Source organism: Anopheles gambiae, chromosome 3 (genome assembly GCF_943734735.2).
Source record: "Anopheles gambiae chromosome 3, idAnoGambNW_F1_1, whole genome shotgun sequence".
NCBI classification, from domain to species: domain Eukaryota; kingdom Metazoa; phylum Arthropoda; class Insecta; order Diptera; family Culicidae; genus Anopheles; species Anopheles gambiae.
In genome coordinates, this window is record NC_064602.1 from 27,607,748 (window position 1) to 27,619,778 (window position 12,031).

The window sequence follows — 12,031 nt, forward strand, 5'->3', positions numbered from 1 at the left end:
CCACCACTTGGATAATCGATTTTACTAAATTATTCAAACAGTGAAACACCACAGGGAAAGCGCGGTTGCACTGCAAAATGCGCTTCAGCCTCCGAACAGTCCGATAATGCAAAATATACACACATCCGAAACCGGGCAGGAAATTGGAAATGCATCACAGTCGGCTTTTTGTCGCTCCATCTGATCAGGAATGGGTAGCCTTTTCCTGTGTTCATTTGTGCAGCTGTGGGTTAAAAAAAAAACAATACGAGCACCATAATTTGCATACAGAGCAAATGTAGCGCGCACAAAACAGGAAAGCATTATTTGCGCGCTTAAGTGATAAGCAACAAATTTTCAACCTCGACGGGTCCGCGGATGTCCGGAGACCATTTTTGGGGCATGATGTGGTCAATTAGACTCATTAGATTTCGCAGAATATAACACTTGGTGGTGTGCTAATGATGCATCATTGACTGGATGACTGTGGAGTATATAAGCTTTTTTTTTTTTTTAAACAAACATTTAAAAATGAGAATAAAATAACATTAAAAAACAACCTAAACGATTCCATCCACTGATGACAGCTAATCCCCATTTCATGGGGTTTCTTTGTGGTGGGCATATCATTTGATAACCCACCCCTCACCGTACACCGCACAAACTGTAAAATCCCTTCTGGTTCACGGCTTCTCAGGATCGGAGCAAAACCGACCGAAGGAGAAGAATAAAAAAAAAACCCGGAGCAATAAACAGAGAAAGACTGCCTCATGACCCGGGAGGTAAATATTTTACTTCCATTTCGCTGCTCATATCCCGGTTAAGGCGGAAACGGCCAGGATAATCCCCGGAAACGACCTCCAACGTGACAAAATACAAAGCACTAATCGGGAAGCAGGAGAAAAGGCCAAAGAGAGCGTGTACGAGGAACAAAAAAGCGAGCAAAAAACAAACTCCGGATAAGACCATTTCCTATCCGTCGACCACCCGGGAAAAAGGGAACGGAAAAATCGATCGATCCCCGCGCGTGATTGGAAAATGCTCGCCGCAGAGATATTTGCGCTTAACATACTGGCACTTCCTCGCCGCAGGAACGCGATACGATGGCTGCACCGGACAGGCATTCGATGAATGTAATTCCTTCCATTCCTAACGCCAATGATACGGCACGTATCTGGAGGAAGAGTTTTTAGAGGGAGAGGAGCGGCGAATGCTGGATTGAAAATCCTTTCGGTAGGGTAAAAACAGAACGGATTTTCGTTTCAACAGAGGAAAATAGTCAATTGTATTCCAAGGACAACGCGAAGATGATCCATAAATTGAAAACCCCAAAGGGAACGACAAAAAACGATCGATTCAATTGCTTTCGAGACATCTTTATTCATACTTTTGCATTAAAAATCATTCTCCAAGGAACGATAAGGCATATTCAACCACCACAGTTCTTGGAAGCTCTAAGAGACTTCGGTGGTGCAAGACAGTTGAAGGAATGAATTATTGCGATAGTTTGCCCTCTCCTGGAAAGTACCTCTTCCCTCGGACAGCAGAAAAATATTCTTCTTAATCAAAATGTAATATAGAACTCAATCTGGATAAATGGCAAAGACATCAAAGGGAATAAAATAGCCATTACCGCGAGCGTTGTTTTATTGACCGATCGGTCGAAACTTGAAGTGCCGTTTGATGACTTTATGCAGATATAATCAAGCGGGAAGATGGCGTGTATTTTTTATTTCCCCCGTCACTTCAACTTAATGACTCCTGAAATCGATCTTGCCACTTCACAGAGAAAAACTTTGTTGAGCATCTCGAGACGCCTGTTACAAAGTTGCTGCAAAGCTCCTCCAGAAGGACTCCCCCTCAGTTTAACCAGAGAGATCTGATTTTTCTTGTTAGTTTTAAGTTCCGGTAATACGGACAAGATACGGACGGTAATTCGCTCGCTTGGTGGATACTGAAAATTACAAAACCGATAGGGTAATTAGGTAAAGCCTTCAGCCTTCAACAAACCATGACGAGAAGCGAAACAAACGGAAAATCTCCATAGCAATCTGGCGACGGCCGAAGTTAGGGATGAGGCTACCCAAGGTAGGTCTCGCCAGGAAATGGAATTGATGTGCTGACCGACCGAACCGCACATGAAACGAACCTCATGCTGATTGCTCAGCCTAAACGAATCTTCAATTCCTGCCGTAACCTCTCGCCACGATGTGACCCAAACTCGGTGGGCAGTTAAACGTCAGCCGGCATTGATAAGGGTGCCGCATCCAATAAAAACGGTCGGTTCGGGATAGGTAAAGGAGCATGGTTCTCAGTCACAATCAACATACAAAAGACCACATGGTATCTCGTCGGGCACACGTACGTATCATTCTTTCATGCCTAGCAATCCGACTTCTAGCCGGCGGTTTTCGATTTCTGGTATGTCGGCAGAATTCAGCTCCACCGTGCATCCAGACTGTGCTCTCAGCATCCAGCCTGCTTCAACTGCTTCATCAGCATCGTTCTCGATGGCATCCCGAACGAGAGCATACCTTGTACCGTTTTCTACTAAAGCTCTCGAAGCACGTCTAAATGCTTCCGGGTATCCAGATGGTATGCTGAGCGACTGTGTGAGCTGATTCTTGAGCACGAGTGACGATGATGACGATTTAAGCGAAAGGTTTGGTGCTGGAGGTACTGCCTAACGCTTGACATTTTCCCCTTTCTACCTCGCACAGCTTATGTCACGCGCCCAAACATACTTGAGTAGGGTAGGGAGTAAGGTCTTCTTAAAAACGCGACGGGGGCTTACGAAAAGCCGGAGCAGCCGGAACGAAACCGGAGATTAAAGGCGCTTAAACTTCCGTTTCTAAAAGGGGGCTCCTGCTGATGCTTTGCTGCTGATTTGCTCCATCATCACATACGAAAGCTTGTAGCGCAAAAGCAGGATTTAAGAGTGTTCAAACATCAATCACAACACCATTAGGGTATCTAGAAAGATGTTACACTTTTAACACACATTATTGTTTTGTACCTGGTTTGATAGTACACATATTTTAATTGCACTTCTTGCGCAAATCGCTTCCCGCTTTATGAGGTACGAAATACCGCCCACCATGAAACACAAATTATCGTACACTTAGGGGCCAATCCATTTCGTTAATCATAACTATTGAATCATTATTATTGCAACATGCTATCTCCATTCAAGTATCTCAGTACCCCGTCTGAACGCACCCAACACTTAACCTGCAACTGTAGTGTGTGTGTCTGACGGCGGCGGTGCAACCTATAAATTTGCCTCCGCAAACCACAATTGTCTCCCTCTCCGTGTCCCGCTGTACTTCAAAACATCATCCTCCATCCAAATGCAGTCGCTCGCACAATAGCACCCGCCGCATAGACCTGTCGACCGACCTGACCAAATTGCAATTAAACAATTCAGGCCATAATAATCTCCCTCGCCATCAGCCTCCCCTTGACCGACCGGAGCATATATCCACACATCAACCGATCATGGTTTTGGCATCGCTAAAAGTGCATGAACACGGTGGTGAGAGATAATTTCGCATGTCGGTAATGAATGATAATGAGCAGTGTTCTCGCAACGCAACGAGAGCCACGCGCGCCGCATGGTGCGCTTGATAATGTTTTGAAACATGCGCTCACCTCCAACAGATCGTACGCGTTGTTGCTCTGTCGGATGTAAGTGCGTAAGTATCCCCCCACCAACCGACCGACCGACCGACTCGACCCTGAACGAAGGGGATGCCAATGTGTCGCTACGATTTAAGCTCCCATTGAACAGTTCCGTCGTCCCTTTATGCTGATCGTTGTTGAATGTTTTCTCATTCAATTAAGAACAACAAAAACAATACAACTAACAAGTTCAACCGATACACACTCACAAAGCTCACAGCTAATAAGAATCGATGGCTTTTAACGTTGAAACTGATTCGCTACCTGATTGGTATGCTCGTAACAGTACTCATTATCATCACCATTCATTTTGGGGAGAAACATAAACACACGTTTTAAACACTAATTTGATGGGCATTTCATGAAAAAGTATGGCGAGTTTTAATACCGTACATTTTTGGACCGGAAAGACGTTTTCGCTTATTTAAGTTTGCATTTTTTGACAGTAGAGCAGACATTATCGACTCCATTACAAATATTAATTAAAGTTGAATAAACGTCAATTTGTATTGATGATGACAAAACATTGAGAAGAACATGTTTACCATTTAATATGTCCAACCGTCAACTGATATTTATGTCATACGACCAAGAAATTGTCGGACAAGCAATGCTTTGACGTTACGGAGTTCAATTTCACATGTTCTAATTACCCCAAGGTTTTGTATTTTGGGGATTTTACATTGATTAGCATTATAATTAAGCAAGATATACATTATTGTAGAATTCTTATTGTAATTTTACTGTACAATAACAAACTGTAGCGATATAATATTTATAATATTTATCACCCGCTTCAAAAATCCTTTCTGCTACTTACAGACTATGTAATAGAACCTTGAAAGCCACCTAATGTACCAAACCAAACAGCTATGCATACCTGAAAGAAAAAGCAAACATAAATAATTAATTTCACTTCCCAGAAGGGCTTTGGTGGATTTATATTCTCCGATAAAGGATTAGATAACAAACCCCCCGCTCCATCAAATCACATCAGACTGGCACATCACAGACCTGCCTAGCATTCCCTCTTGACTCTACTGATCGATAACTTGCTTTCGTTTCCCTGAACGCTATTCGATTACCAGCTTCCACAAACAAATCCAGCTAAAAAATGTAACGCTCGTCCTGCCCAGAGCACATTTTATCCTCACCCCAAAAAACCCGGCAGGTCGAAGAGCAAAGCTATCTTTACACCCAAAACGAACATCCTGCGAACAATAATATCCGGTAATGTTGATCTCGTTTGACTCAATTTTCTCCGCTCGTTGGCTCGTTGGCTAACGAACAAATGGATCAAAAACACAGCAGAGCGCAGGGATGCTGCTCCCTTCAAAGCTTTCCCACTCGAGAGGAGCATCATTGCAGATCGTAATTCCGTTTCGCCCAATGTCCGGGGAGACCCCGGGAAAGGTGAATCTGGTCATCATCTCCACACAGTACTCCACGGACTACGGCAACACACAAAATCCCCAAACGAGCCATCTGTGTGCTTGGTAGAAAAATGGGAAGGAATTCCATTTTAACGTTCCACCAACTCGCCCGGGTACTGCGGGTGTATTTTGCCCTTTTTCATGTTTTTATTTCCCGATGAAGAACCACCACCTTCTCGCTTTTTTCACGGAAATGCACAATTTATCGTGTCTCGGGGTTTGCGTCAAACGTACGATTGCTTATCGGAACAAGGTAGATTAAATTTCACACTTTATGCTACTCCCTCCCACAGTGGGTGAGATTCGGTTCGCAACGGAACAAAACAAATGCTTCATGATGATGTTTGCACACACGCCATTTACCTCGGCCAGGGTCCATCCAGTGCCTCAGACACGTCAGAAGGCAGAGGCGAATTAAGGAGGTATTGGTTGTGCTTTGCCCAACGTATACTAAACCCACCGCTGGACAGGATCAAAAGCTTCCAACAGTCCCGATGCGACCCGTAATGTTATGGTTTTGCAACCGATTTCTTGCTTTCTTTTTTTCTCCCACAACACAACCACCAAACCAATACCATTTAGCTCATACTAACCACGGGGAAAAAAGAGGAACTAAACAAAAACTGCCCCCGCTGGCTAGAGCTTACGAGGACACACATTTTTCCAACGAGACATTGTGCCCCGTCGGATACGTTAAATAAGCTTCCATTCGATGGAATTTTCCACCTTTCTAGAAAGTGTTCCTTTCTGCATGACTCGCTCAGCCCAGAGCGATCCTTCTTGCACAACTCCAACCGGCAAAAACGTGCGCAAAAAAAAAACCCACCCACCCAGCCAGTTCCAGACCGGGCAAAAAGGACTTTGTTTGCCGTATAATTTATTTAGCACAAATTGCTATCCATTCCATATACCGGTGTGTCTGCCTTTTTACAGTTCCTTTTTCCTTTTGGTTGCTTAGCCCTCCAGCAGTAGACGACGCCGTTATACGTTGGCCCGGTGGTATCCTTATGGTACGCTGGCCGCCAGGAAGGAAGAAAAGCACTACCATTCGATGGGCGCTTTCCGACGGAAAAACCGTCGCGGCCGGAAGTAGCCGCGACGCGAAAGGTGAATTGGAGGATGTAATTGGAGAACTGAAAATGTTGCACTTCTTCAAATGATTACATTTTCTGCCACACTGGGTGCCACCGGAGGGTTTGAGGATGGAAATTAAATTTTAATTTTATTGCCCCACAGCCGGGAGTGATTTAAGGGACGAGAAACGGCTCAGTTATATGAATAATACTTTAGGATTATTATTAATAGCGCAAGAGCAAAATATTTTGCAATCTGTGCAACTATTTTGCCCATAAAGTTAACTAAGAGACGTTCACAAAACACTCCAACAACTCTATTCAGTTTGCCACAATTTTCACAGTGATACAACAGAGTGGCAACTGGAGTAGAAAAAAAGGCTGCTCTACGTGGGTGAGATCCTTTGCTGCTCGAGTACGGATGGCAGCAAACCCAAAGGCTAAAAAAGCTCATCCTTTTTTCAGCTACTTTACCGGAAAATTTTCCCATCAGGGTCATGTATAATTAAAATTATGCTTTCCTAGTCCTTCCAAGCCACCCAAGAGCTCTCCTTTTTAAAAAGGGTTAAAAGTACACACCCTTTCCCTTACCCAGAATGAAGCTAATGAAGTTCGGTCTACTGTTTGGAGAAGGGAGCAATGTCGCCATGGGTCACCGCGACGGACCGAGCTGGAAAGCTTACCAGTGAATGTTACAAGACTTTGTAGAACATGCATTTATAAATTAAGTAAAGGATTTCCAGCGTACCTCCCCGCAAGCAAAAACACCTTTTCAAACACCATTCAAAAAAACCAAACCACAAACGTGATGGAAAGAACAAAAAGCGAAGCTATACTTCCTTGCTTTTAAAATTGATAGCCCTTCTTACATTCCAACTCGTCCGTGGTTCGATGCTGGTGGTAAATTTCTTTTTTATTACCGTCGGTTTTTGCGGTCACATTCGGCCACCGAATGTCACTTTTTATTGCAACATGCACTGGTACGTGGGAATAGAAATGTTCTCCAGCAGCAAAACTTTGCTATAAACTAGACACACACACACACACACGCATTAAACAACGAATGAGCAAAGGTAAGTGCAGCGGGCCAAATTGTAGGAGCGAATAAACATTTTAACGACAACACTGTGAACTCCGCGCCCCGTCTGACTAGCGAGAGTCAGAGCTACCGTGCGGCAAAAGGCACTGCCTGATGGCACTGATCGGTGAAACACTCTGGCTCAAAAACTTCACACTGCTACTGGGCCCTGTGTGGCAATTGACGGTACTACTTTGTTCGAAAGTGTAGTGTAACGTCGTTAAGTAAAACCGCAAACGCGACAATGCACTTCCGCCATCCGCTTTGCACCGCTGGCAAGTGCAGTGGATGCTGAAGTTGTCCGAAAGGTTTTACGCTTCCCTTTCCACCCCAGTGAGTACACTCCAGAGCTTGCGGGGGAATAAAAACCAGACAATAAGCAGGATGCTTCCTGGCGATGGTATCGTAAATAAAGCTATCTACATAGCATCCAGCGTATCGCGACAAAAGAAATGCAGCGCCAGCTGAGTGGAAAACGTTGTAACAGCTTTCATACGACCTGTGTGCGCTTTCGAGGACTTTCGAGCGATGGAAATCTATCGCTGGAACGGAGCAGAGAACATAAACTAGACACTGCCAGATGTTGAATGTAAAAAGTATACTATTACAAAACAACAGAATAAAACAATTTAATCATAAAATAAACACCTAAACCGAATTAGGACATTCGTTACAGTAACATCTTCAGGTTTTCGCGTAAACAACGCATCTCCAGGAATCAACTACGCCAACCAAGTTATATTTAAACGCTATGACGCTTACAGTAGTCAGTAGTTACGCTTTATCGCTATAAGCGCTACTTAGCCAGGACCAATAGTTTATTTTCGTCAACCAGTCTTAGTGTTTGTCAAGCGTTCAAATCCAATTATTGAAAGATGTTTGACAAAGCGTTTCGTTGTATGGCTGCAATTACACTGTGGAAGCTTAGACATAAGAAATACTGTTGTATACATTTATTTGATTGATGTCTAGATTCGAGAGCAATCATTCCGTACATCTTCAGCTCCAAAATATGCAGGTGTAAGTTGAATTAGTCGTAGAAGTAGATTCCACAAAACACATAGAACTTACAATGCAAATGTATATTGAGTACAATTTGAAAGCATGGATACATCAAATGGACTACATCCAAACTTATTGGCAACTATTTAATTAATTTTTAATGCACTGTACACATAATAAATGCATGTGATACTTCATTTTCAGCCAATTCTTTGTAGACGACCACATCATTTACAACTCCTATCCAATTACCATCATAAAACACCATACAGGATTTAAACTCATTTCAATACATCTTAAACACTTAAATCTCCTGCGGCTTCATCAAACTCCACACAAGTCCATTAGCAGCGTTCCAAAAAATAAATAAAGACGACCAGCGTTCGAGGTAAACCCATTATTGGCGCACGATAGGTTTTATCACCGCAAGCCTAGGATGGGTTTGAAAGCTATTTGCAAATTAGCTGCCAATCTCGCTTTTCGATGGCTAGGCTCCATCGTCATGTTCACGCCGGAAGAAGATGCTTCGGAGTCGGGGGAAATTAGCTTTCTCTTACGCCTGTCACTCTGCTCTCTGTCATACGACGACACAGGCAATGATGTCTAGGCTCGTCGGTTCGGCGAAATTCTTCGCATGAACTTTTATTGTAAAGGCTGTTTTACATTTTGCATCTTGGAAATTCTTGGAAAATTTCAGACATAATAAATACCAACAAGTACAAATACTTGGGAAAGGCAAAACAAACCAATTACCCATGGAAGGATACACTCCGTCTGCTTCTGCAGCCCTTCGTTCTTAGCACGAAGAGTGCACGTGTACTCCTGATACTAGGAATCCTTAAACATAATTCTACTATCTTCTCTTCTAGACCACCACCAACCACAGTCTGGCAGGCTCTAAGTGGTTTCCCTGCTTTTAAGATCCTCCCCATGAGGAACCTACCGTGTGCTGCCAAGAATAACCGCAGACTCACCGCAAGATGTAAGTGAAGCAGCGCACGAACCGTACAGAAGCAGAAGCTCACAAACTGAAGCACATGAAGATGCGATACGAAAGGAAGAACACGACACGAAAATATGGAAGGAAATGGTACTTTTTAGACGTCCAATTTCCACACCATCGGTTTCAGTGTCTGGGTAGAGTGTCTCCAGAAAAGTTACCAGAAAAGCATTAAAACGTGATAAACGCACACTCCATCAGATGGAGTTCTCTCATCGCTACACAACACACCTTCTTATACTGCTGTTGCTGATGCTACAGTAATGTTTTCGTCAATATAGCTCGCAAAGCGACGAACTGGTTGTTCCTCTAAAAAAAAACCTTCCACACTTTGCTAATCAACGTGACGAAAATGAATGAACCACCGCGCTATCGGACGAAAGTGAAAGTGCACTCAAACCCGTTTCGGAAGGATGCATTGTAAATGGGTAACGGGTCGTCGTACCCCGATGTGCACGCTACCCAAACAGCAAACCAACTCACCCCAATGTACGGTGACCCATTTAATCACCAAACACGTGATGCAGAGCAAGCTCCAGTAGGCTTCGGTGCTGAAGTAGGTGTGTGTGGAAAAGCGAAGGAAAAGCAAAAGCGCGAATAACCCTGCCCCACCAACTAGCCCCATGGTCTTGTGGTGGTACGCTCGTCAAAAGTAATTTATAACAGTACGTTGCGTGCATAAATTAAAAAATAAGCCAGAATGAAGCCGCGTCGGCCAACCGCGTTCGAAAATGAGTGCGATTCACGTGCTCGTTGGTTTTTACGATCGTTCGCTATTGTCGAGGAAGTGTGAAGGCGAGTGCAGGAAGTTTAAACATTATTTACAGCTTCGTTTTATGTCATTTTTTACTATCCTTATCAAAAGCTTAACGCTTAAATAAATCAAAACATTAATGCTTTATATGCATTCAGAAGCATTCATAGACAGTGTGCTTCACTGTTTGACAAGCATTCAGCAGTTTGCAGATAATGCACAACAACACCGTCTTCTGCTTTGCTCACCGCTTCTGAGGCGTACTCTTGAAACATGACCTTGCCACTTGAAACTGGAAACGACCCGCGATGGATCGCCGAAAGCGCCCTCTCCGCGACAGTGGTCTGAAATCAATTCAGGCTCGCAAACAGACACACTCACTCACACACACCTTTTAAAGACCCCTTTTGCCGATCTCAACAACCCTCGAAACCCAACGAGTCAACGTAAATACACGGGGCGCACGCGGTCTCCATTTCGATCACACTTCACATCTTATGCTGCGTGTCGTACCACCGTTTTGTGAGGTGTGCAAGGGGTTTAATTTATGTTTATGTTTGCGTAGTTACTTTTTTGTACAAACAGGAGACACACACACACGTGTACGCCAAAGTGGCACTCTACCCATTCCTCTAGCACACAGTTCGTTCTGTTTCGCTTTGCTTCAATTTTGCCCGCGAGGGTTCACTGTTTTGCACAGCGCAAGAGCGTAAAGCTCGTATGCAAAAACCGAAAACCTGCTCTGTGGCGCTGGGTCGGTGTGTGGGGATTAAATAACAGCAGGTGAGGGTTTGGCGAAGGTCGTACGCTACTTAGAGAAAGTGGTCGGGTTGCGCCCTTGAACTACAGGAAACTAATTCCAGCTCGCCCAGATCGCGCCGTGTGCAGAGAGACAGAGTGCAGAGTGCCCGTAAAGCTGAGAATGTCGAAATGTGAGGAAGCAACAAAAAAGAGGGCCACGAGGGAACCGAAATGGAGTTACAAGAACATACGGTGCGCGCGGCCCAGCACCGGGACGCCCGGTAGCGTTATGCTAATGAAGTTGCTCGACGTGGTCATTCGTCAGTGCCACTGCGCGCTCGTCTCGTGTGCCGCGAGCCACGAGACGTCAGCTTGAATGGTACTCCAAAATTGCTGTCGGACTGCTGCAATAAGCCCACTTCTGTTTTTGCCACATTAGCTTGCGATGGTAGGGGGGAAAACAACACTACCGACGATAGAGACAGAATATTGGATTTCTACACCAATACTCTTCGTCGCTTCTCTTGAATCCCTAAAGTGCGTAAAAAAAACTACCCAAACCACCAAAATGTGTAGTAAAAGGACAACAAAAACACTTGCAAAAGCAAAATGCCACATCCATTAGCCATCTTTTATTCAGACGTCAAAATGTAAACTAAAGAGCGCAACAAAAACACAACCACAAAAGAATGCAACTCGCAAAAAAGAACGGGCACACGGCGACTCCTGGGTTTTATGACGTACATCAAACTGTGCCCTCTTTAGTCGGGAAAGAAAAGCACACAGCCATACGCTATAACAACTTCAAACAGAACGATGGTACGCAAAACAACTCGGTCAACGCTGCTGAAAAGGAGAGGCAGCAACATCCGCAGCATCAACAACCCCAACATCATCCGGGACACGTCCGCCGAGAGAGAGTACATGATATGGTGGAATTTAGATTACTTTTTCTACCCCGAAGGCAGTGGTTTTGCTTCATATTTTGTTTGCCCTCTCCCACTTCCAACCGAAACTGGGTTCCTTGTGGGTGGTTGTGTAATGAACACAAGGATCCATATCCCAGCATATATGCATGTGTAAAACATTGTGTAACGTTGCGCAAGCTCCTACACCACACGAACTTGAGAACGTTCCGACTGCTGGCGACTTTAAATGAGTTAAGTCCTACTTTACACGCAATAATCCGTAATAGCATTATCATTGATTCCCTCTCCCCCTCGGCGTGGCAACGACGGCAGCGGGTTCTCTAATCAAACACTCTTTCATAATTCATCATCATAACGGCAA

At 44.2% G+C, this 12,031-nt stretch overlaps 2 protein-coding genes across 2 annotated transcripts in view; one reads left to right on the plus strand and one right to left on the minus strand.

Moving 5' to 3' along the window:
- Positions 1-12,031, minus strand: part of LOC1280116 (centaurin-gamma-1A) — a 155,930-nt gene that overhangs the window by 114,876 nt on the left and 29,023 nt on the right. The gene's annotated exons all lie outside the window — the stretch shown is intronic.
- Positions 10,775-12,031, plus strand: part of LOC1280122 (transmembrane protein 242) — a 145,905-nt gene continuing 144,648 nt past the window's right edge. Inside the window, exon 1 of the mRNA XM_061654837.1 lies at positions 10,775-10,779. The gene's annotated coding sequence lies outside the window, so the exon portion shown is untranslated. The remainder of the gene's footprint in view (positions 10,780-12,031) is intronic.